Genomic DNA, 21593 nt, shown 5'->3' with positions numbered 1-21593 from the left:
TTATTTCTTTCATTCAGATCTAGGATTTGTTTAAGTGTTCCCTTTATTTTTTTGAGCCGTATATATATATATATATATATATATATATATATATAATATATATATATATATATATCCTAGCTTCTGGGCCTGAGTAACAGGCAGTTTACTTTGGGCATGCTTTTCATCCGGACGTCAAAATACTGCCCCCTAGCCCAAAGAGGTTTTAAAATAAAGTGGTGATCTTAACTGACCTAAGACAGGGCATTTTAATAGGATTAAATGTCAGGAATTGTGAAAAACTGAATTTAAATGTATTTGGCTAAGGTGTATATAAACTTCTGACTTCAACAGTATAATTCGCTGTAGATGGAAACAGATATTTTACGGATCAGGGTGCCTTGTTTAGATCAGGCAACGAGTGGCTAATCTGCCTTTGCCTTCCTTCCTGCTAACTAACGTTCAATCACTGGAAAATAAATGGCATGAACTGAAAGCACGTATATCCTACCAACGGGACATTAAAAACTGTAATATCTTATGTTTCACCGATTCGTGGCTGAAGGATGACATTAAGAACATACAGCTGGAGGGTTATACAGTGGCAATTTCTGCATAAATTGGTCATCAAATTTGATCTCATCTTCATCTAAGTCACAACAATAGACAAACATAGTGTGCCTTTGTCACGACTTCTGCCGAAGTCGATGCCCCTCCTTGTTCAGGCGGTGCTCGGCGGTCGACGTCACCGGTCTTCTAGACATCATTGATCCATTTTTCATTTTACATTGGTTTTGTCTTGTCTTCCTACACACCTGGTTCCAATCCCATTCATTACATGTTGTGTATTTAACCCTTTGTTTCCCCTCATGTCCTTGTCAAAGATTGTTTGTTGTTTTGCGCGTGTTGTCATTTTTGGTGCGCAACAGGGTTTTGTACCCATGTTTCTTTTTTATTGTACTTTGGTTTTGGAGTTTGTTTTACTTTATTAAACTACTCCAGTTCCACCAAGCTTGTTTCTCCTGCGCTTGACTTCTCTGCCACCTACACACACGAAGTGACAGAATCTCTGACCCAAAAATGAAGTCAGCAGGAGAAGGTACCCCGGGCATGGAGGTGGAGGAGCGCGTCCAGGAGCATGCGGAGAAGCTTCACCATCTGTGCGCCGCCATGGATCGCGTTGTCCAGAATATGGACCGCTGGGAGAGACAGGGAGTTCTTCCAGCGCCTCCACCAGCCCAACCGGGGTCTATCCTGAGCGCCCCTTTTCCACCTGAACCCAGTGGGATCCGTCTATCCATGCCACAGGGGTACGACGGAAGTGCTGCCAACTGCCAGGGTTTCCTCCTCCAATTAAACCTTTATCTGGCCACGGTCCACCCAGCTCCATCAGACCGTGAGAAGAGTTTCGCCCTCGTCTCGTGCCTCACCGGAGAGCCCTGGAGTGGGCCAGTGCCGTGTGTGGAGAGGGAGATGCGGCGTTGGACCATTTTGAGGAGTTCACCCACCGTTTTCGGGCAGTCTTCGACCACCCACCCGAGGGCAGAGTGGTGGGTGAGCGCCTCTACCATCTTCGGCAGAAGACGGGGAGCATCCAGGAGTTTGCCCTGGAGTTCAGGACCCTGGCAGCCGGTGCAGGATGGCCCTGATCGACCATTACCGCTGCAGTCTGTGTGAGGACGTCCGTCGGGAGCTGGCCTGCAGAGACACCACCCTCACCTTCGACCAGCTGGTGGATCTGTCCATCCGGCTGGACAACCTGCTGGCTGCTCGCGGACGTCCAGATCGGTGTCTGGTGGTTCCATCCTCCCGCACCCCCTCTCCTATACCCATGGAGCTGGGAGGGAGGGTGCACAGGTAGACCGGAGGGGGTTCCCGCTCGTGCACCATCTGTGGCCGCAGAGGTCACACTGCTGGTCGGTGCCGGGTTGGTTCCTCTGGGAATTTGAGGCAGCAGGCAGGGCGCTCTGGCGCCACCCCAGGTGAGTAGGCACCATTCTCACCCAGAGCCCTCTGTTGCACAGATATTTGTGTCTGTCACTTTTCCTGAATTTCCCCCGCGTTCCCAGCATAAGGCGCTAGTAGATTCAAGCGCGGCTGGGAATTTCATTGATCAAGCGTTTGCTCATAGTTTAGGGATCCCCATTGTACCCGTGGATGTGCCTTTCCCCGTTCACATCTTAGATAGTCAACCATTAGGGTCAGGGTTTATCAGGGAGGCCCCAGCTCCTTTGAGTATGATGACGCAGGGGGGTCACAAGGAAAGAATTAGTCTTTTCCTTATTGACACTCCTGCGTATCCCGTGGTGCTGGGCCTACCTTGGTTAACTTGTCATAACCCCACTTTGTCTTGGCCACAGAGGGCTCTCACGGGGTGCTCGCGAGAGTGCTCAGGTATGTGTTTAGGGGTTTCCGTTGGTGCTACTACGGTGGGAAGTCCAGACCAGGTCTCCACCGTGCGCATTCCCCCCGAATATGCTGATTTGGCTCTCACCTTCTGTAAAAAAAAGGCGACCCAATTACCACCCCATCAACAGGGGGATTGTGCGATAAATCTCATGGTAGACGCTGCACTTCCCAGGAGTCACGTGTATCCCCTGTCACAAGCGGAGACGGTGGCTATGGAGACATATGTCTCCGAATCCCTGCGTCAGGGGTACAGTCGGTCCTCCACTTCACCCGTCTCCTCGAGTTTCTTTTTTGTGAAGAAGAAGGATGGAGGTCTGCGCCCATGCATTGATTATCGAGGTCTCAATCAAATCACGGTGGGGTACAGTTACCCGCTACCTCTGATTGCCACGGCGATTGAGTTAATGCACGGGGCACGCTTTTTCACTAAACTGGATCTCAGGAGTGCGTACAACCTGGTGCGTATCCGAGAGGGAGACGAGTGGAAGACAGCATTTAGTACCACCTCAGGGCATTATGAGTACCTCGTCATGCCGTACGGGTTGAAGAATTCTCCATCACTCTTCCAATCCTTTGTAGATGAGATTTTCAGGGACCTGCACGGGCAGGGTGTAGTGGTGTATATCGATGACATTCTGATATACTCCGCTACACGCGCCGAGCATGTGTCCCTGATGCGCAGAGTGCTTGGTCGCCTGTTGGAGCATGACCTGTATGTCAAGGCTGAGAAATGCCTGTTCTTTCAACAGTCCGTCTCCTTCTTAGGGTATTGCCTTTCCACGTCAGGAGCGGAGATGGAGAGTGACCGCATTGCAGCCGTGCGTAATTGGCCGACTCCCACCACGGTGAAGGAGGTGCAGCGATTTTTAGGGTTTGCCAACTACTATCGGAGGTTTATCCAGGGTTTTGGTCAGGTAGCTGTTCCCATTACCTCACTGCTGAAGGGGGGCCCGGTGCGCTTGCAGTGGTCGGTTGGGGCGGACAGGGCTTTTAGGCACCTGAAGGCTCTGTTTACCTCGGCTCCTGTGTTGGCTCATCCGGATCTCTCTTTGCAATTCATAGTGGAGGTGGACGCGTCTGAGGCTGGGATAGGAGCTGTGCTCTCTCAGCGCTCGGGTACGCCACCTAAGCTCCGCCGCTGTGCCTTCTTCTCTAAGAAGCTCAGCCCGGCGGAGCGAAACTATGATGTGGGGGACCGGGAGCTGTTGGCTGTCATCAAGGCTTTGAAGGCGTGGAGACATTGAGGGCCCTGTCGTTCCAGCCTGCTCCGGCAGCCAAGGTCCGGTATCCCAGGGCGAATTCCATGGTGCTCCTCATCCCCTGCCTCAAATGAAAGAGCTGTTCCCCCGCCGCGCTACCTTATGGTGGATGGTCAAAAATGGCCCGGAAGCAACGGGTGAACTCCCCAAAGTGGTCCAACGCCGCGTCTTCTTCTCCCCACACGGCGTTTGCCCACTCCAGAGCACTCCCAGAGGCATGAGACGAGGGCAGACACTCTCTCCCTTTCCGAAGGAGCTGGGTGCACAGTGGCCAGGTAGAGGTCCAGTTGTAGCAGGACCCCTGGCACTGTGCTGCCATCCCATCATATTCCCTGGGAAGGGAGAGATGCATCCCACTGGGACTGGGTCCGGACGGGATGGGTAGAGGTAACCCCGGTTGCGCTGGTCGAGGCACTGGGGAGACTTCCTGCCTTTCTCAGCAGTCCATAGTCTGGACAACGCGATCCATCATGGTACCAAGATGATGTAACATAGCAGAATGTTCCTGGACGTGCTCCTCGACTCCTCTAACCGGGGTCCCTGCTCCTGCTGACTCCATAGTTTGGTGTGTAATTCTGTCAAGGGTGTGTACGGGAGGCGAAGTCAGGTGCAGGAGAGCAGAGTGTAGTGAACAGGCGCACTTTAATTCCGTTCCACAAAATACAGCACATAAAAACAATAACGAGCCAAAAACACGGAACATGGCAAAAGTAAAGCGCCCGACAATAATCCACATCTCAAACCAACAATTACACACAAAGACATGGAGGGGAACAGAGGCCTATATACATGCAGTAATTATGAAATGAAAACCAGGTGTGTAATGGAACAAGACAAAACAAATGGAATATGAGAAATGGAGTGGCGATGGCTAGGAAGCCGGTGACCTCGATCGCCGAACGCCGCCCGAACAAGGAGAGGAGCCGACTTCGGTGGAAGTCGTGACACTTGCTCTATAAAAAACACTCACAAAATTTGAGTTTGCTATTCACAAGAAGCATTGCCTGATGTGAACCATGCCTCGAACAAAAGAGATCTCAGAAGACCTACGATTAAGAATTGTTGACTTGCATAAAGCTGGAAAGGGTTACAAAAGTATCTCTTAAAGCCTTGATGTTCATCAGTCCACAGTAAGACACATTTTATATAAATGGAGAAAGTTCTGCACTGTTGCTTCTTTCCCTGAGAGTAATGAATGTCACGGGGCTGGGGCCTATGCATATATGTAAACAACAGCTGGTGCACAATATCTAAGGAAATGTCAAGGTTTTGCTCGCCTGAGGTAGAGCATCTCATGATAAGCTGTAGACCACACTATCTACCTAGAGAGTTTTCATACTGCACCAACATATCCACAGATGATGCAATCTCTATTGCACTCCACACTGTCCTTTCACACCTGTACAAAAGGAACACCTATATGAGAATGCTATTCATTGACTACAGCTCAGCGTTCAACACCATAGTGCCCTCAAATCTCATCACTAAGCTAAGGACCCTGAGACTAAACACCTCCCTCTGCAACTAGATCCTAGACTTCCTGACGGGCCACCCCCAGGTGGTAAGGGTAGGTAACAACACATCCACCACGCTGATCCTCAACACGGGGGCCCCTCAGGGGTGCGTGCTCAGTCCCCTCCTTTACTCCCTGTTCACTCATGACTGCATGGCCAGGCACGACTCCAACACCATCATTAAGTTTGCTTGCTGATGACACAACAGCGGTAGACCTGATCACCAACAACGATGACACAGCCTATAAGGAGGAGGTCAGAGACCTGACCGTGTGCTGCAAGGACAACAACCTCTCCCTCAATGTGATCAAGACAAGGGAGATGATTGTGGAATACAGGAAAAGGATAACCAACCACGCCCCCATTCTCATCGACGGGGCTGTAGTGGAGCAGGATGAGAGCTACAAGTGCCTTGGTGTCCACATCACCAACAAACTAACATGGTCCAAGCACACCAAGACAGTCATGAAGAGGGCATGATAAAACCCTCAGGAGACTGAAAAGATTTGGCATGGATTGCATCCTGATGGATTGCATCACTGCCTGGTATGGCAACTGTTCGGCCTCGGACCGCAAGGCACTACAGAGGGTTGTGCGAACGGCCCAGTACATCACCGGGGCCAAGCTTCCTGCCATCCAGGACCTCTATACCAGGCGGTGTCAGAGGAAGGCCCTAAAAGTTGTCAAATGCTCCAGCCACCCTAGTCATAAACTGTTCTCTCTACTACCGCATGGCAAGCGGTACCAGAGCGCCAAGTCTAGGTCCAAGAGGCTTCTAAACAGCTTCTACCCCCAAGCCATAAGACTCCTGAACAGCTAATCAAATGGCTACCCGGACTATTTGCATTGCCCCCCCCCCCCCCCTCCCCCCTCTTCTACGCTGCTGCTACTCTCTGTTATTATCTATGTATAGTCACTTTAATAACTCTACCTACATGTACATATTACCTCAATTACTTCAACACCAGTGCCCCCACACGTTGACTCTGTACCGATAAACCCTGTATATAGCCCTGCTATTGTTATTTACTGCTGCTATTTAATTATTTGTTATTCTTATCTCTTAATTTTTTTATATAGGTATTTTCTTAAAACTGCATTGTAGGTTAAGGGCTTGTAAGCATTTCACTCTATGGTCTACACCTGTGTATTCGGCGCATGTGACAAATAAAATTTGATTTGATTTGAATAGTAGATTGAGGCCTAAACAAGCATAATATTCTAGTTCATTTAGAATTGAGCTAGTTACAGTATGTTATAGTTTTGATTGTAATATTTACAGAAACAGCTGCATCAGTAGCCTCCAGGGACTGATCCAACAGTGAGTGTCAACATTGAGTGTATGAGAGGCGAAGTCTGGTGCAGGAGAGAAGCGAAATGTAACCAAGCGCACTTTATTATAGTTCCAAAATACGAGAGCACTACATAAATAAAAAAAAGGCTCAAAACCACGGAACATAACCAAAGTAAAGCGCGTAAATCAAACACCACGAAAAACATGAAACAATTACACACAAAACATGATGGGAAACAGAGGGTTAAATACAAGTAGATTGATTGGGGAAATGATAAACAGGTGTGTATGGAAACAAGACAAGACAAATGGATAATAGAAAAATGGAGCGGCGATGGCTAGAAAGCCGGTGACGTCAATCGCCGAACGTCGCCCGAACAAGGAGAGGAGCCGACTTCGGCGGAAGTCTTGACAGTGAGCTGCACATCTGTACCTCCCACAGGGGTTAAACACAATAAACACTCTAATAGCTGAGAAGCTGAGAAACTCATCAGACGCAAAGTAACCATTTGACGAAATAAGTGGAAGCATGTGGGCTTACTGGCTCCTGAAACTCTTTTTTAATGGGCTCTCCTGCTTAGGAATTGACGTGAGAGATGCTGCTTGTCTCACAAGAAACAAACAAACAAATAGAAGCTCTCCACCGGGCACAGACGTCAATTCAACGTCTATTCCACATTGGTTCAATGTACTGTAACTTTATTGAAATGACGTGGAAACAACGTTGACTCAATCAGTGTGTGCTCAGTTGGTTATAGGCACAATCCAACAGCTGTGAATCTGTACTCAAACAAAGATATGAATATAGAACTACGTACTGTAACAAGCTGTGCAGTGTTAATTTGGAAAGGTTGACTTAGATGGAATTGAGAGATGAAACATTTATGTCTTGACCCCATTTCTCTGCCAACAGAAACACTATGTTGGGCTACCTCAATGGGTGCTAGTGGTTGTAGAAGTTTTGAAAGCTAACCTTTGCTTAGTACACAAATCCATGATGGCATGGCAGGAAACACATTGACCCACCAGATTAGAAATCTACAGTTTATAGGATAAGCTTTCTATGTATTTTATATTCAGAGGACTTTATAGGCGAAGCATCTGTATCCGGTTTCATAACCTCATCTACACAGACAACAGAAAATGATTTTGACGGAGATCTCCGCGATGTTGCGTGTGCTTAATACAACTCACAGTAAATACGATTATATCCGCGTTATAAACCTGCCACATTCATCTCGGACCATTTTCAATTGGTGTTGTGATTAAGTCCAAGCTATTCTGTGACATCTTTCAAGGGATAGAAAAATTAATCTACATGAGACAGATGAAATATGATACACAAGATAGCTCACGGGAGGCATCTTATCTTGATATATGATGCTTCATCAGCCATTCTTTCATATTGCAGCAGCCTCTGCATCATTTTTATTCAAATCCAGCAGAAGAGGTGGATGAGTGTGTGTATTTCACACATAAATATGTGCATAATCTCACATTTATCACTTCTTCAAACAGCCTCTTTTAAAGGGCCTGCCCTCTCAGGGATGTAATGATGGGCTTAAGGGGAGATTAAGATAATTACACACTGGTCACAGGGGCTTTGTGGGTACAAAGCTTTGTGGGTGCATTTCAATTTAAAACTCCAAATGGCCTAAATGAGGGATACTGAAGCAATGCATGCCAAATATATTAGTGAGAGTTGTGTCCTCATAGGGTTTGTTTTAAACGAAGGCTATTCTCAAACAAAATGGCCTCTAATTACTTTATCTTTAATCTGAAGATAGAAGACCCATGGGGCTCCTACAGTGGTCTAGAATAGAGGTGCTTAAACTAACTTCCCTCCCCTATGCCCTAGCACCTAACCAGCCCTCATCCAAAATGAATACTGTCAGTAAATGTATAAATAAAAATAGGATCAGGAGGCCTGTATTTAGAGTGGACAACAATGTTAAGTAAAAACTTTCCTCAATTGGAAAATATACACAAAATGCTAATGGAGACTTACATAGTAAACTCATCACAGACAGGAAAGAAACAGCAGGACTGTGAATTCCAAAGTGTATTTAACACACACACACACACACACACATCAAAACAGTCCTAATTGACTGACACTTGTCCATTGTCTGACACTTGTCGAACCCGGTGTGGAAAACATCCATCTCTCTGTTGGATCTCTGTAGTCATTGACAGAACTGTGTGTCATAAACACATACATATCTCCACTCCCTGTGGGCTAAACTCTTCCCCGTAAACCACTACCTCACAAAGACAACCTTGACATTTCAAACTAATGATACTGACGGAGAGAGAAAGTGAATGTGTTATGTCCCTCTAGCTGGGCCATCGCTGTAATCAGAATTATACAAGAGAGATAGGCAGAATAGGTATTAAACTCAGCTTCTGTTCAAGTGCTTTGTTTCAAAGCCTCACTTTCCATTGCAAACTAGTCAAATCCCTGAGGGAATTTTCTCAATCCCCATCTTCAATACATCGCAATTGCATACTCGGCCAATCAAACGCCAGGACCTGCAGTTATTGTTGTCACACCAAATGAAAACTGATGAAACCCATCAATCAGTTGATGCTCCCCCATCTTATCAACATGAAAACCTTGAATTATCAATAAATTGACAATTGAAGTTACAGTGAAAATAACATGTCGAAATGGAATTAGTCTTCGGTTTGAAATTATATGTATGAATGCCTAGTATTAGCCCGGGGGAGTTATCACAGGGAATTGTTTCAGTTCTGAGGTTTGTGGACCAATCGAAACATTGTTCTATGCTTAGACGGAGCGTCATAAATGCATTCCCTCATTTAACCTCCCTCCTCAGATTATGTTTCCACAGAGTGTGTGTACTTTACATTGTGAGCCCTGTAACATGTCATTCTGAACAGCGGGAGATAACCGCAGTGCTTTCTTGGCTTTCAAAGTCTCAAATCGACCTTTGATTTCTTCTCCTCTCCCCTTTGGATTGATAGCATCTGGCAGAAATGGAGAGAACAAGAAAGAGATTAAAAAAGAGAGAGAGAGAGAGGTGGGTAAAGAAAGGTAGCGGTGGAGAGCGGCTTAGCGTGCAGTCATATTAATCATGCTAATCTGTGGAGAGGGGTGTGCTTAAAAGTACATTAACCTGTTCGTAGCAACGCAGATAGCCAGTGTTTCCGAGGGTGCAAACCCAGCAGATAAATAGCTGTAGATGGGGAGGCTGACACTAGAAAACTATGTTGTTCACAGTGGGAAAAACATCACAGATATCCACCTGTCGCAAAGGGGGATGGGGAGTGCAGAGTCTGCAGACAAATGTTAGTCATCAGGCCCCCTGTTTCGCAATGGGCAGTGTTGAAGGGAAACAAGCTCCCTGAGGCTTCCAGGAAATGTTTCCCTAGTTGGTCTATTTTGGCCATAATGGTGCATGTGATGTGATGGATTACAGGGACAAAGCACTTTAGTAGCATTAAGGAAGAGCCCTCTTCTCACTAAGATAATGTTTGGCACACTATTCCCCCATAGGGCTCTGGTCAAAAGTAGTGCACTATATAGGGAATAGGGTGCCATCTGGGACATGTCCTTTCTGTCTGACATACACCCATAAGAACTAGAACAGTAAATACCTATTATTTTCCTATCAGCATGCACAGAACATACTACTACTGCACCGACTTCCTAAAAACACACACACACAGCTTGCACTAAATACATTATTTTAAACTAATATGATGGCAGTGGAAAACATTTCATCACAAACTTATGTTTAATTGGTTTGGGTGTCCACAAATAAAATGATCAATACATTCATAACTACAGTAAGCTGTTCAAATGCAATCCTCCCAACACTAGCATTTTGAATCTAACAGCTTGTGAACATAACATTGGCTATTTATCAGCTTCAACGTGCATGTAGAAAATGATGGCTCAAAAAGCAGAAATTATGAATTAATTAATTAATTAAAGGTCAGTAAAAGAGGGATCACATTCTGAGTCAATACCACTGTGTGGTGTAATCACTTCTTGGAGACGGGACACTGAGCCATTTCCAAATACCACGGATGTAACGACTTCACAAGGAAGGATTTATAAAGAACCTTGAATATGCTGTACAAAGTTCAATGCGTTAGTCAACCTTCGAAGTACCTTGTACATCTCACATCTATCTCTCTATTGTTAAAGGAAAATATTCAGACAATTCCCTGATGATGCAGAGGTAGGAATTGTCATTCTCAGTGTAGAGGAAAGGGGATAGGGAAGGCTTTTCAGAGAACAACCTTCAACTTTTCTATGCCCCCACCAAACCTTGCTCACCATCCTATCAGAAAGACACAATAAAAAAAGTTCTCCCTCACCTTTGATCATCTCTTTGGAACATGCTTTGGAAAGATACAAAGCTACAGTGTGTAATGCTACTGGCTTTTTATTTTGGACCAGTGCTCTACAGAATACACTGGCGAAAAAGCTGTCACAAGCCCAACATGGTCAATATATCACTCAACCGCACACAGTCTCTGGTACAGCCCAGATAGGACGTGGGCCAGGAAAACTGGGCTCGGGAGCCGAGAAGGCTGAGCATTGGGTCTGTTATTTATCCCTCTGCCATAAAACATGTGGAACAGGACACAAGAAGAGAGGGATGGAAAAGTGTCAGACTGGAGGACCAGGGTTGGGGAAGAGCCCATATCTCCAGTGATTTAAGGCATTTTCAGATCTGTCCTGTCATGGAGAAATTACCAATGACAGACAGGATGTATTTGAAGGACAGACTGAAGATGCCATAATGTCAATGAAATGATGCATAGATTGCATACTGTAGAAAAACATGGCAGGGAAAATGGTGGAATGATCAAATGGTCTTGACCTTGGAGAGCTTGGTCCTTTACAGTCTTTATTATGACTATATAAATTATACTTGTTGGGTGCATGGATAAGTCATTACTGAGCTTCATTAATGTCTCATTAGTTCAGTAGTTCAGTAGTGTTGTCTCTATGACCTATAGGTCTGTTAATTAGAACTAGTGATTTATGAAATTCACTATCAACTGTTGTAGAGTGAACGGGAGTCGAGGAGAGGGGGAGAAATAATTTGCCTCGATGTGTCTTCAAAGGTAAAGGAAATGCATTACGGGGGCTTTTATGTACAGTAGGGTCTGAAAATATTGACACCCTTGATAAAGATGATCCAAAGATGATTAAGAATTAAAATACTTAGCTATATTGTATGCTCAAAAACAATTGAAAATGTATTATTTTATACTAATACAATTGCTCAGAGAAAGAGATTTTGTTTAACAAGTAAAAACAAATAACTAAATTATTGACACCCCTGTTTACAATACCTTTCAAAACCTGAATTTCTTGCTTCACCACTAGGTCTGTTGCCATGGATTTATTGGCAAGAATATATTTCTGCAATTTGCTAAAAGTTGCCCGGAATCAAGTCAATAATCGTGCGAATTATGGTTATTTGAGATGGTTATTTGTTACCAAGAACATGTATCCACACACTCTCAAATATAAGAGTATGGTTACAGTACAGTGTTGTTCCCTGGTGTACAAAAAGTTCACAGGTACAGTACACATAAGGTACCTTCACTCACATGGTACTGATCGGTACCTTTTAGGGTACATGTGTGGATAATCTAATATAATGGTACATTTTCCTACCCAGTATATTGTGGGAGGTGGAAATTTGTTAAATACCAGTTGAATGCGCTCATGTGCTTTGAACGCATTGAAAAATGCCAATTGGCTAATGGTCAACAAGCTGCGTCAACCATAAACTAAAAGTACAGCTATCATGCTTGTAAACACATTATAGAGTTCAAAAATCATATTAACAGATTGCTTTTAATAAATAATGTTTTGTTGTTACATTTAACTGCCGAAAATGTTGTTATCGGGGTCATTTCCTTAGCAGGTGATGTCAGAGGTCAGTGTGTGGCAAAAGTCGGAGCTCAGGGATGATAGATGCATTTCCCACTAGTAATTACCAGTTGAAGGGCCTTTCAAGTGGATTTTATCCCAGTCGTATATTGAAAATTCCCACTTCCCATTTATACTGAACAAAAATATAAACGCAACATGTAACAATTTCAACAATTTTACTGCGTTACAGTTCATATAAGGAAATCAGGAAATGTAAACAAATTCTTTAGTCCCTAATCTATGGATTTCATATGACTGGGCAGAGGCGCAGTCATGGGTGGGCCTGGGAGGGCATAGGCCCACCCACTTGGGCGTGTGTGGGGGGGGGTTCTTGAAATGTAACATCCAATCAAAATATTTTTGCTATAATCTTGCTGCAAAACAAAAATTCTCCAGACCTCCAAGGGAGCTGTGACAAAGACTTGATTTTGGAGGTATGGCAACGCAAGACTAGAGTTAAGGTAAGGGTTAGGTTTAAAATCCGATTTTAAGAAGATAAATTGTAGAAATGGATGGGGTTTAGCCATAATTAGGACTTTGTGGCTGTGTTAACTACCAACAACTGTTCTTCTGGCTTCTTATTTTTCTTCTTTTGAATGTGCAAACGTACAATGTCAGTCACTAAATAATTAACAAAAAAGGTTAATTAAATGTTCCATGATTATTTATTTTTATTTTGTAGAAGTGAGAGTTCACCAGGAAGTGATGTCATACTGACCTCTCACACACTCCTCTACAGCCAAAATGGAAGCCACATGCTATTTCTGTCTCTTAATTTGTAGTGTTTATAAATGTTTGTATTGTGCAAAAGTGCAATGTAAGTCTCGAAATAGTGAAATAACATTGTTAACTACATGTTTCATAAGTTTTATGACAACTTTGTAACATTTATTGAACGAGTTGGAAAATTGTTGACATTGATTCATGATTCCTGGTCAGCCAATCGACGCTCTTCCCTCTGCCAGCCTCTAGCTGACTCGATGGTTAACCGGTCAACTTCTAGTGAGTCTTTATTTTCATTTAATCAATTTACTACCTGTGATGTACTACATGACTTGCTTAAGATTGTAGATGTAAAAAAAATCCACTGGGGCTGATATGCTTGATCCATTTTTGCTGCAGCTCTGCCCCCATGATTTCTGAATCATTAACCCATATTTTTAACCTGACGATTATATCTAGTACTACGGTATGGATTGAAGGTAGCCCATGTACTCCCCCTTCACAAAGGTGGTGACCCTTAAAAACCTCTTAAGGATAGGACCCTTTTATTCAAATTCCGCCTAAAATGACATACCCAAATCTAACTGCCTGTAGCTTAGGACCTGAAGCAAGGATATGCATATTATTGATACCATTTGAAAGGAAACGCTTTGAAGTTTGTAGAAATGTGAAATCAGTGTAGGAGAATATAACATTAGATCTGGTAAAAGATAATACAAACAAAAAAACCTGTGTTTTCTATTTTTCTTTTTGTTCAATCATCTTTCAAATGCAAGAGAAAGGCCATACATTGAGATAAGGTTCCAGGTGTAATTCAAATGTTGTCCGCAAGATGGCAGCAATGTGTGTGCAAAGTTTTAGACTGATCCAGTAAAGAATTACATCACCACACAATATTTGGTATCAACTCTGCCAGGAGTTTGCCAAAATGTGCCGAATTAGTCAATTTATATATTTTCAAGTACAAGTACTTCAAGAGAACATACAAAAACGCTATGGTAATAAACAATTTAAGTTCACACACTCCCAGGAATGTCATGATGGATCCTTAGCTTCCTTACAGAAAATACATGAACCTTCACACATCTAGATGGGCGGGCGGGGTGGGTGTGGAGCCAGAGACAGCAGTGGGGTCAAACTGTAGAACCCAGTTCCTACATTTTAATATATAAATTGATTTTATCAAACAAAACTATGCTACATTTTATCCCTGGGACCCTCAGGATGAGAAATCAGAGCAAGATTACTGAATGCAAGTAGATTATTTACCTTCAGAGGGGAATGTATCAAACTAGTTGTTGTGATAAAAGTGTTTTGGTGTTGTGCACTATCAAACAATAGCAGTGTACTTTTTTGCTGTAATTGCTACTGTAAATTGGATACTGCAGTTAGATTAACAATAATTTAAGCTTTCTGCTCATATACTGTAAGATATTTCTTTGTCCCGGGATGTTGGCTGTTGTTTACAACGTCATTCTAGTCACATTATCGCATATTGAGCAACAACTGTCCCGGTTTAGGGACACAGTAACCGTAGAGGTTAATAATTATCGCCCTATTTCTAAACTTTCTTGCCTAGCTAAAAAATGTGAATCCTTGATTAATTCTTAGTTAAGATCTTTGTTATTTTTGAAATGTATTCTAAATGTACATCAGTCGGGTTTTAGACTAGGTCATAGCTCTCTCTCTGCTGCATCACTAGTTATAAATGAGGTGGTTAACTGTATGAATAAAAGAAAACATTGTGCTGCCGTCTTCATTGACCTGTCAAAAGCTTTCGATACTGTTGATAATTCACTGCTAATTCAGAGGTTTTCCTCAATTGGTCTAGATCAGACAGAAAATCACTGGTTTAAAAATTACTTGACAGATAGAACTCAATGTGTATCTACTGATTTAAATACGTTTTTCTGAACAAAACTAAAGGTGTCCCGCAGGAGTCAATTCTGGGTCCTGTACTTTTTACTGTTGAACAATAATGACTTATCTGTAAGAAATTGTAACCTGCACTTGTATGCCTATGATACTGTTGTGTATGCTATTGCCCCCACGGTTGACCAGACTCTATCGTAACTACAGTCTGCCTTCATTGTATTACAGAAAAACTTTATTGATCTGAAATGAGTATAGAATGGGTAAAACCAAGTACATGTTGTTCTCTAGAACACATCAAATTAACTCTGAAGATTTAAGCATATGTACTTTGGATGGTGTCATTTCCCTGCTTACAAATACAGTGCTTATGGAAAGTATTCATACCCCTCGACTTATTCCACATTTAGTTGTGTGACATCCTGAATACAAAATGGATTCATTCGATTTTTCTCACCCATCTACACACAATACCCCATAATGACAAAGTGAAAACATGTTCTTAGAAATTAATTAACAAATATTTCATTTACATAAGTATTCACACCCCTGAGTCATCTTTGGCAGTGATTACAGCTGTGAGTCTTTCAGGGTAAATCTCTACTAGCATTGCACACCTGAATTGTACAATAGGTGCCCTTCTTTGCAAGGCATTGGAAAATCTCCCTGGTCTTTGTGGTTGAATCTGTGTTTGAAATTCATTTCTCAACTGAAGAACCTTACAGATAATTGTATGTGCGGGATAAAGAGATGAGGCAGTCATTGAAGAATAATGTTAAACACTATTATTGCACACAGAGTGAGTCCATGCAATTTATTATGTGAACTGTTAAGCAGATTTTTACTCCGGAAATGATTTAGGCTTGCCACAACAAAGGGCTTGAATACTGATGGACTCAAGACATTTCAGCTTTTCATTTTTAATTCATTTTTAATTCATTTTAAAAAAAATCTAAAAACATAATTCCACTTCAACATTATGGTGTACTGTGTGTAGGCCAGTGACACAAAATGTAAATTTGATCAATTTCATTAAAGCCATTAGACCAGTGTTCCCAAACTAGGGATCGCAACCCCATGTGGGGTAGCTTGATATGAAAATGGGGTCAAAGGAGAATTTCCAAAATCCTGAAAAATATATACAGTGAGGGAAAAAGTATTTGATCCCCTGCAGATTTTGTACGTTTGCCCACTGACAAAGAAATGATCAGTCTATAATTTGAATAGTAGGTTTATTTGAACAGTGAGAGACAGAATAACATAAAAAAATCCAGAAAAACACATATCAAAAATGTTATAAATTGATTTGCATTTTAATGAGGGAAATAAGTATTTGACCCCTCTGCAAAACATGACTTAGTACTTGGTGGCGTTTCTTATAGTTGGCCACCAGGTTTGCACACATCTCAGGAGGGATTTTGTCCCACTCCTCTTTGCAGATCTTCTCCAAGTCATTAAGGTTTCGAGGCTGACGTTTGGAAACTCAAACCTTCAGCTCCCTCCACAGATTTTCTATGGGATTAAGGTCTGGAGACTGGCTAGGCCACTCCAGGACCTTAATGTGCTTCTTTTTGAGCCACTCCTTTGTTGCCTTGGCCGTGTGTTTTGGGTCATTGTCATGCTGGAATACCCATACACAACCCATTTTCAATGCCCTGGCTGAGGGAAGGAGGTTCTCACGCAAGATTTGACAGTACATGGCCCTGTCCATCGTCCCTTTGATGCGGTGAAGTTGTCCTGTCCCCTTAGCAGAAAAACACCCCCAAAGCATAATGTTTCCACCTCCATGTTTCACGGTGGGGATGGTGTTCTTGGGGTCATAGGCAGCATTCCTCCTCCTCCAAACACGGCGAGTTGAGTTGATGCCAAAGAGCTCCATTTTGGTCTCATCTGACCACAACACTTTCACCCAGTTGTCCTCTGAATCATTCAGATGTTCATTGGCAAACTTCAGACGGGCATGTATATGTGCTTTCTTGAGCAGGGGGACCTTGCGGGTGCTGCAGGATTTCAGTCCTTCACGACGTAGTGTGTTACCAATTGTTTTCTTGGTGACTATGGTTCCAGCTGCCTTGAGATCATTGACAAGATCCTCCCATGTAGTTCTGGGCTGATTCCTCACCATTCTCGTGATCATTGCAACTCCACGAGGTGAGATCTTGTATGGAGCCCCAGGCTGAGAGAGATTGACATTTCTTTTGTGTTTCTTCCATTTGCCAATAATCGCACCAACTGTTGTCACCTTCTCACCAAGCTGCTTGGCGATGGTCTTGTAGCCCATTCCAGCCTTGTGTAGGTCTACAATCTTGTCCCTGACATCCTTGGAGAGCTCTTTGGTCTTTGCCATGGTGGAGAGTTTGGAATCTGATTTATTAATTGCTTCTGTGGACAGGTGTCTTTTATACAGGTAACAAGATGAGATTAGGAGCACTCCCTTTAAGAGTGTGCTCCTAATCTCAGCTTGTTACCTGTATAAAAGACACCAGGAGCCAGAAATCGTTCTGATTGAGAGGGGGTCAAATACTTATTTCCCTCATTAAAATGCAAATCAATTCATAACATTTTTGACATGCGTTTTTCTGGATTTTTGTGTTGTTATTCTGTCTCTCACTGTTCAAATAAACCTACCATTAAAATTATAGACTGATCATTTCTTTGTCAGTGGGCAAACGTACAAAATCAGCAGGGGATCAAATACTTTTTCTCTCACTGTACAGTGCATTCAGAATGTATTCAGACTAATTTTTCTCATCAATCTACACACAATGCCTCATAATGGCAAAGCTAAAACAGGTTTTTACATTTTTTTTTACAAATGTAAAAAAGTTATCAATAAAATAAATACATTATTTACGTAAGTATTCAGACAATTTGCTATGAGACTCAAAACTGAGCACAGGTGCATCCTGTTTGCATTAATTATCCTTGAGATGCTTCTACAACTTGATTGTAGTCCACTTGTGGTAAATTCATTTGAGTAGACATGATTTGGAAAGGCACACACCTGTCTTTATATGGTCCCACAGTTGACACTGCATGTCAGATCAAAAACCAAGCCATGAGGTCGAAGTCATTGTCCGTAGAGGTCCGAGACAGGATTGTGTCGAGACAGAGATCTGGGGAAGGGTACCAAAATATTTCTGCAGAATTGAAGGTCCCCAAGAACACAGTGACCTCCATAATTCATAAATGGAAGAAGTTTGGAACCGCCAAGACTCTTCCTTGATCTGGCTACCCGGCCAACCTGAGCAATCAAGAGAGAAGGGCCTTGGTCACTGGGGCCTTGACCAAGAACCCAATGGGCACTCTGACAGAGTTCCTCTGTGGAGATGGGAAAGCCTTCCAGAAGGACAACCATCTCTGCAGCACTCCACCAATCAGGCCTTAATGGTAGAGTCGCCAGACGGAAGCAACTCCTCAAAAAAAGGCACATGACAGCCCACTTCGAGTTTGCCAAAAGGCACCTAAAAGACTCTCAGACCTTGAGAAACAAGATTCTCTGGTCTGATGAAACCGAGATTGAACTCTTTAGCCTGAATGCCAAACGTCACGTCTGGAAGAAACCTGGCACCATCCCTACCTTGAAGCATGGTGGCAGCAAGACTCTCAGACCTTGAGAAACAAGATTCTCTGGTTTGATGAAACCGAGATTGAACTCTTTAGCCTGAATGCCAAATGTCACGTCTGGAAGAAACCTGGCACCATCCCTACCCTGAAGCATGGTGGCAGCATCATGCTGTGGGGATGTCTTTCAACGGCAGGGACTGGGAGACTAGCCAGGATCGAGGGAAAGATGAACGGAGCAAAGTACAGAGAGATCCTTGAGGTAAAATCTGCTCCAGAGCGCTCAGGAACACAGACTGGTGCAAAGGTTTACCTTTCAACAGGACAACGACCCTAAGCACACAGCCAAGACAACGCAGGAATGGCTTTGGGACAAGTCTCTGAATGTCCTTGAGTGGCCCAGCCAGAGCCCGGACTTTAACCTAATCGAACATCTCTGGAAAGACTTGAAAATAGCTGTGCAGCGGCGCTCCCCATCCAAGCTGACAGAGCTTGAGAGGATCTGCAGAGAATAAAGGGAGAAACAACCCAAATCTAAGTGTGCAAAGCTTATTGCGACATACCCAAGAAGACTCGAGGCTGTAATCGCTGCCAAAGGTGCTTCAACAAAGTACTGAGTAAAGGGTCTGAATACTTATGTAAATGTGATATTTCAGTTTTAGATTTTTTTTATACATTTGCAATTATAGGGTTTTGTGTGTAAAGTAATGAGGGGGGGAAAAAAACAATTTAATCCATTTCAGAATAATGCTGTAACGTAACAATGTGGAAAAAGTCAAGGGTCTAAATACTTTCTGAATGCACTGTGTACTGTATATATATATGATATTGTCTTTGTATCTCAAAATCATTGTAATGTGGTTAACCTTAAAAATCTAAACGAAAGTTATTCAAATCTAAAAGATCAAATTAAACCAGAGCGTTCCCTGATACCACGACAGCCCTCAAAGAACTTCACTGGACTTTAGGCAAACAGGAAACCACACATATATATATATATATATATATGATATTGTCTTTGTATCTCAAAATCATTGTAATGTGGTTAACCTTAAAAATCTAAACGAAAGTTATTCAAATCTAAAAGATCAAATTAAACCAGAGCGTTCCCTGATACCACGACAGCCCTCAAAGAACTTCACTGGACTTTAGGCAAACAAGAAACCACACATATATATATATATATATATATATATATTCTATATATATATATATATATATATATATATATATATATATATATATATATATATATATACTGCTCAAAAAATAAAGGGAACACTTAAACAACACAATGTAACTCCAAGTCAATCACACTTCTGTGAAATCAAACTGTCCACTTAGGAAGCAACACTGATTGACAATAAATTTCACATGCTGTTGTGCAAATGGAATAGACAACAGGTGGAAATTATAGGCAATTAGCAAGACACCCCCAATAAAGGAGTGGTTGTGCAGGTGGTGACCACAGACCACTTCTCAGTTCCTATGCTTCCTGGCTGATGTTTTGGTCACGTTTGAATGCTGGCGGTGCTTTCACTCTAGTGGTAGCATGAGACGGAGTCTACAACCCACACAAGTGGCTCAGGTAGTGCAGCTCATCCAGGATGGCACATCAATGCGAGCTGTGGCAAGAAGGTTTGCTGTGTCTGTCAGCGTAGTGTCCAGAGCATGGAGGCGCTACCAGGAGACAGGCCAGTACATCAGGAGATGTGGAGGAGGCCGTAGGAGGGCAACAACCCAGCAGCAGGACCGCTACCTCCGCCTTTGTGCAAGGAGGAGCAGGAGGAGCACTGCCAGAGCCCTGCAAAATGACCTCCAGCAGGCCACAAATGTGCATGTGTCTGCTCAAACGGTCAGAAACAGACTCCATGAGGGTGGTATGAGGGCCCGACGTCCACAGGTGGGGGTTGTGCTTACAGCCAAACACCGTGCAGGACGTTTGGCATTTGCCAGAGAACACCAAGATTGGCAAATTCGCCACTGGCACCCTGTGCTCTTCACAGATGAAAGCAGGTTCACACTGAGCACGTGACAGATGTGACAGAGTCTGGAGACGCCGTGGAGAATGTTCTGCTGCCTGCAACATCCTCCAGCATGACCGGTTTGGCAGTGGGTCAGTCATGGTGTGGGGTGGCATTTCTTTGGGGGGCTGCACAGCCCTCCATGTGCTCGCCAGAGGTAGCCTGACTGCCATTAGGTACCGAGATGAGATCCTCAGACCCCTTGTGAGACCATATGCTGGTGCTGTTGGCCCCGGGTTCCTCCTAATGCAAGACAATGCTGGACCTCATGTCCCTGGAGTGTGTCAGCAGTTCCTGCAAGAGGAAGGCATTGATGCTATGGACTGGCCTGCCCGTTCCCCAGACCTGAATCCAATTGAGCACATCTGGGACATCATGTCTCGCTCCATCCAACAACGCCACGTTGCACCACAGACTGTCCAGGAGTTGGCGGATGCTTTAGTCCAGGTCTGGGAGGAGATCCCCGAGGAGACCATCCGCCACCTCATCAGGAGCATGCCCAGGCATTGTAGGGAGGTCATACAGGCACGTGGAGGCCACACACACTACTGAGCCTCATTTTGACTTGTTTTAAGGACATTACATCAAAGTTGGATCAGCCTGTAGTGTGTTTTTCCACTTTCATTTTGAGTGTGACTCCAAATCCAGACCTACATGGGTTGATAAATTGGATTTCCATTGATTATTTTTGTGTGATTTTGTTGTCAGCACATTCAACTATGTAAAGAAAAAAGTATTTAATAAGATTATTTATTTCATTCAGATCTAGGATGTGTTGTTTAAGTGTTCCCTTTATTTTTTGGAGCAGTATATTTAGCTTGATTTAACTAGGCAAGTCAGTTAAGAACAAATTAGTATTTTCAATGACGGCCCAGGAACAGTGGGTTAACTGCCTTGTTCAAGGGCAGAACGACAGATTTTTTTCTTGTCAGCTCAGGGATTTGATCTTGCAACCTTTCAGTTACAAGTCCAACACTCTAACCACTAGGCTGCCTGCATATACTGATGCTGCATTTGTTGTAACTGGGG

This window comes from Salmo salar, chromosome 29 (genome assembly GCF_965601325.2).
Source record: "Salmo salar chromosome 29, fSalSal1, whole genome shotgun sequence".
NCBI classification, from domain to species: Eukaryota; Metazoa; Chordata; class Actinopteri; order Salmoniformes; family Salmonidae; genus Salmo; species Salmo salar.
This window is presented reverse-complemented; position numbering follows the sequence as displayed.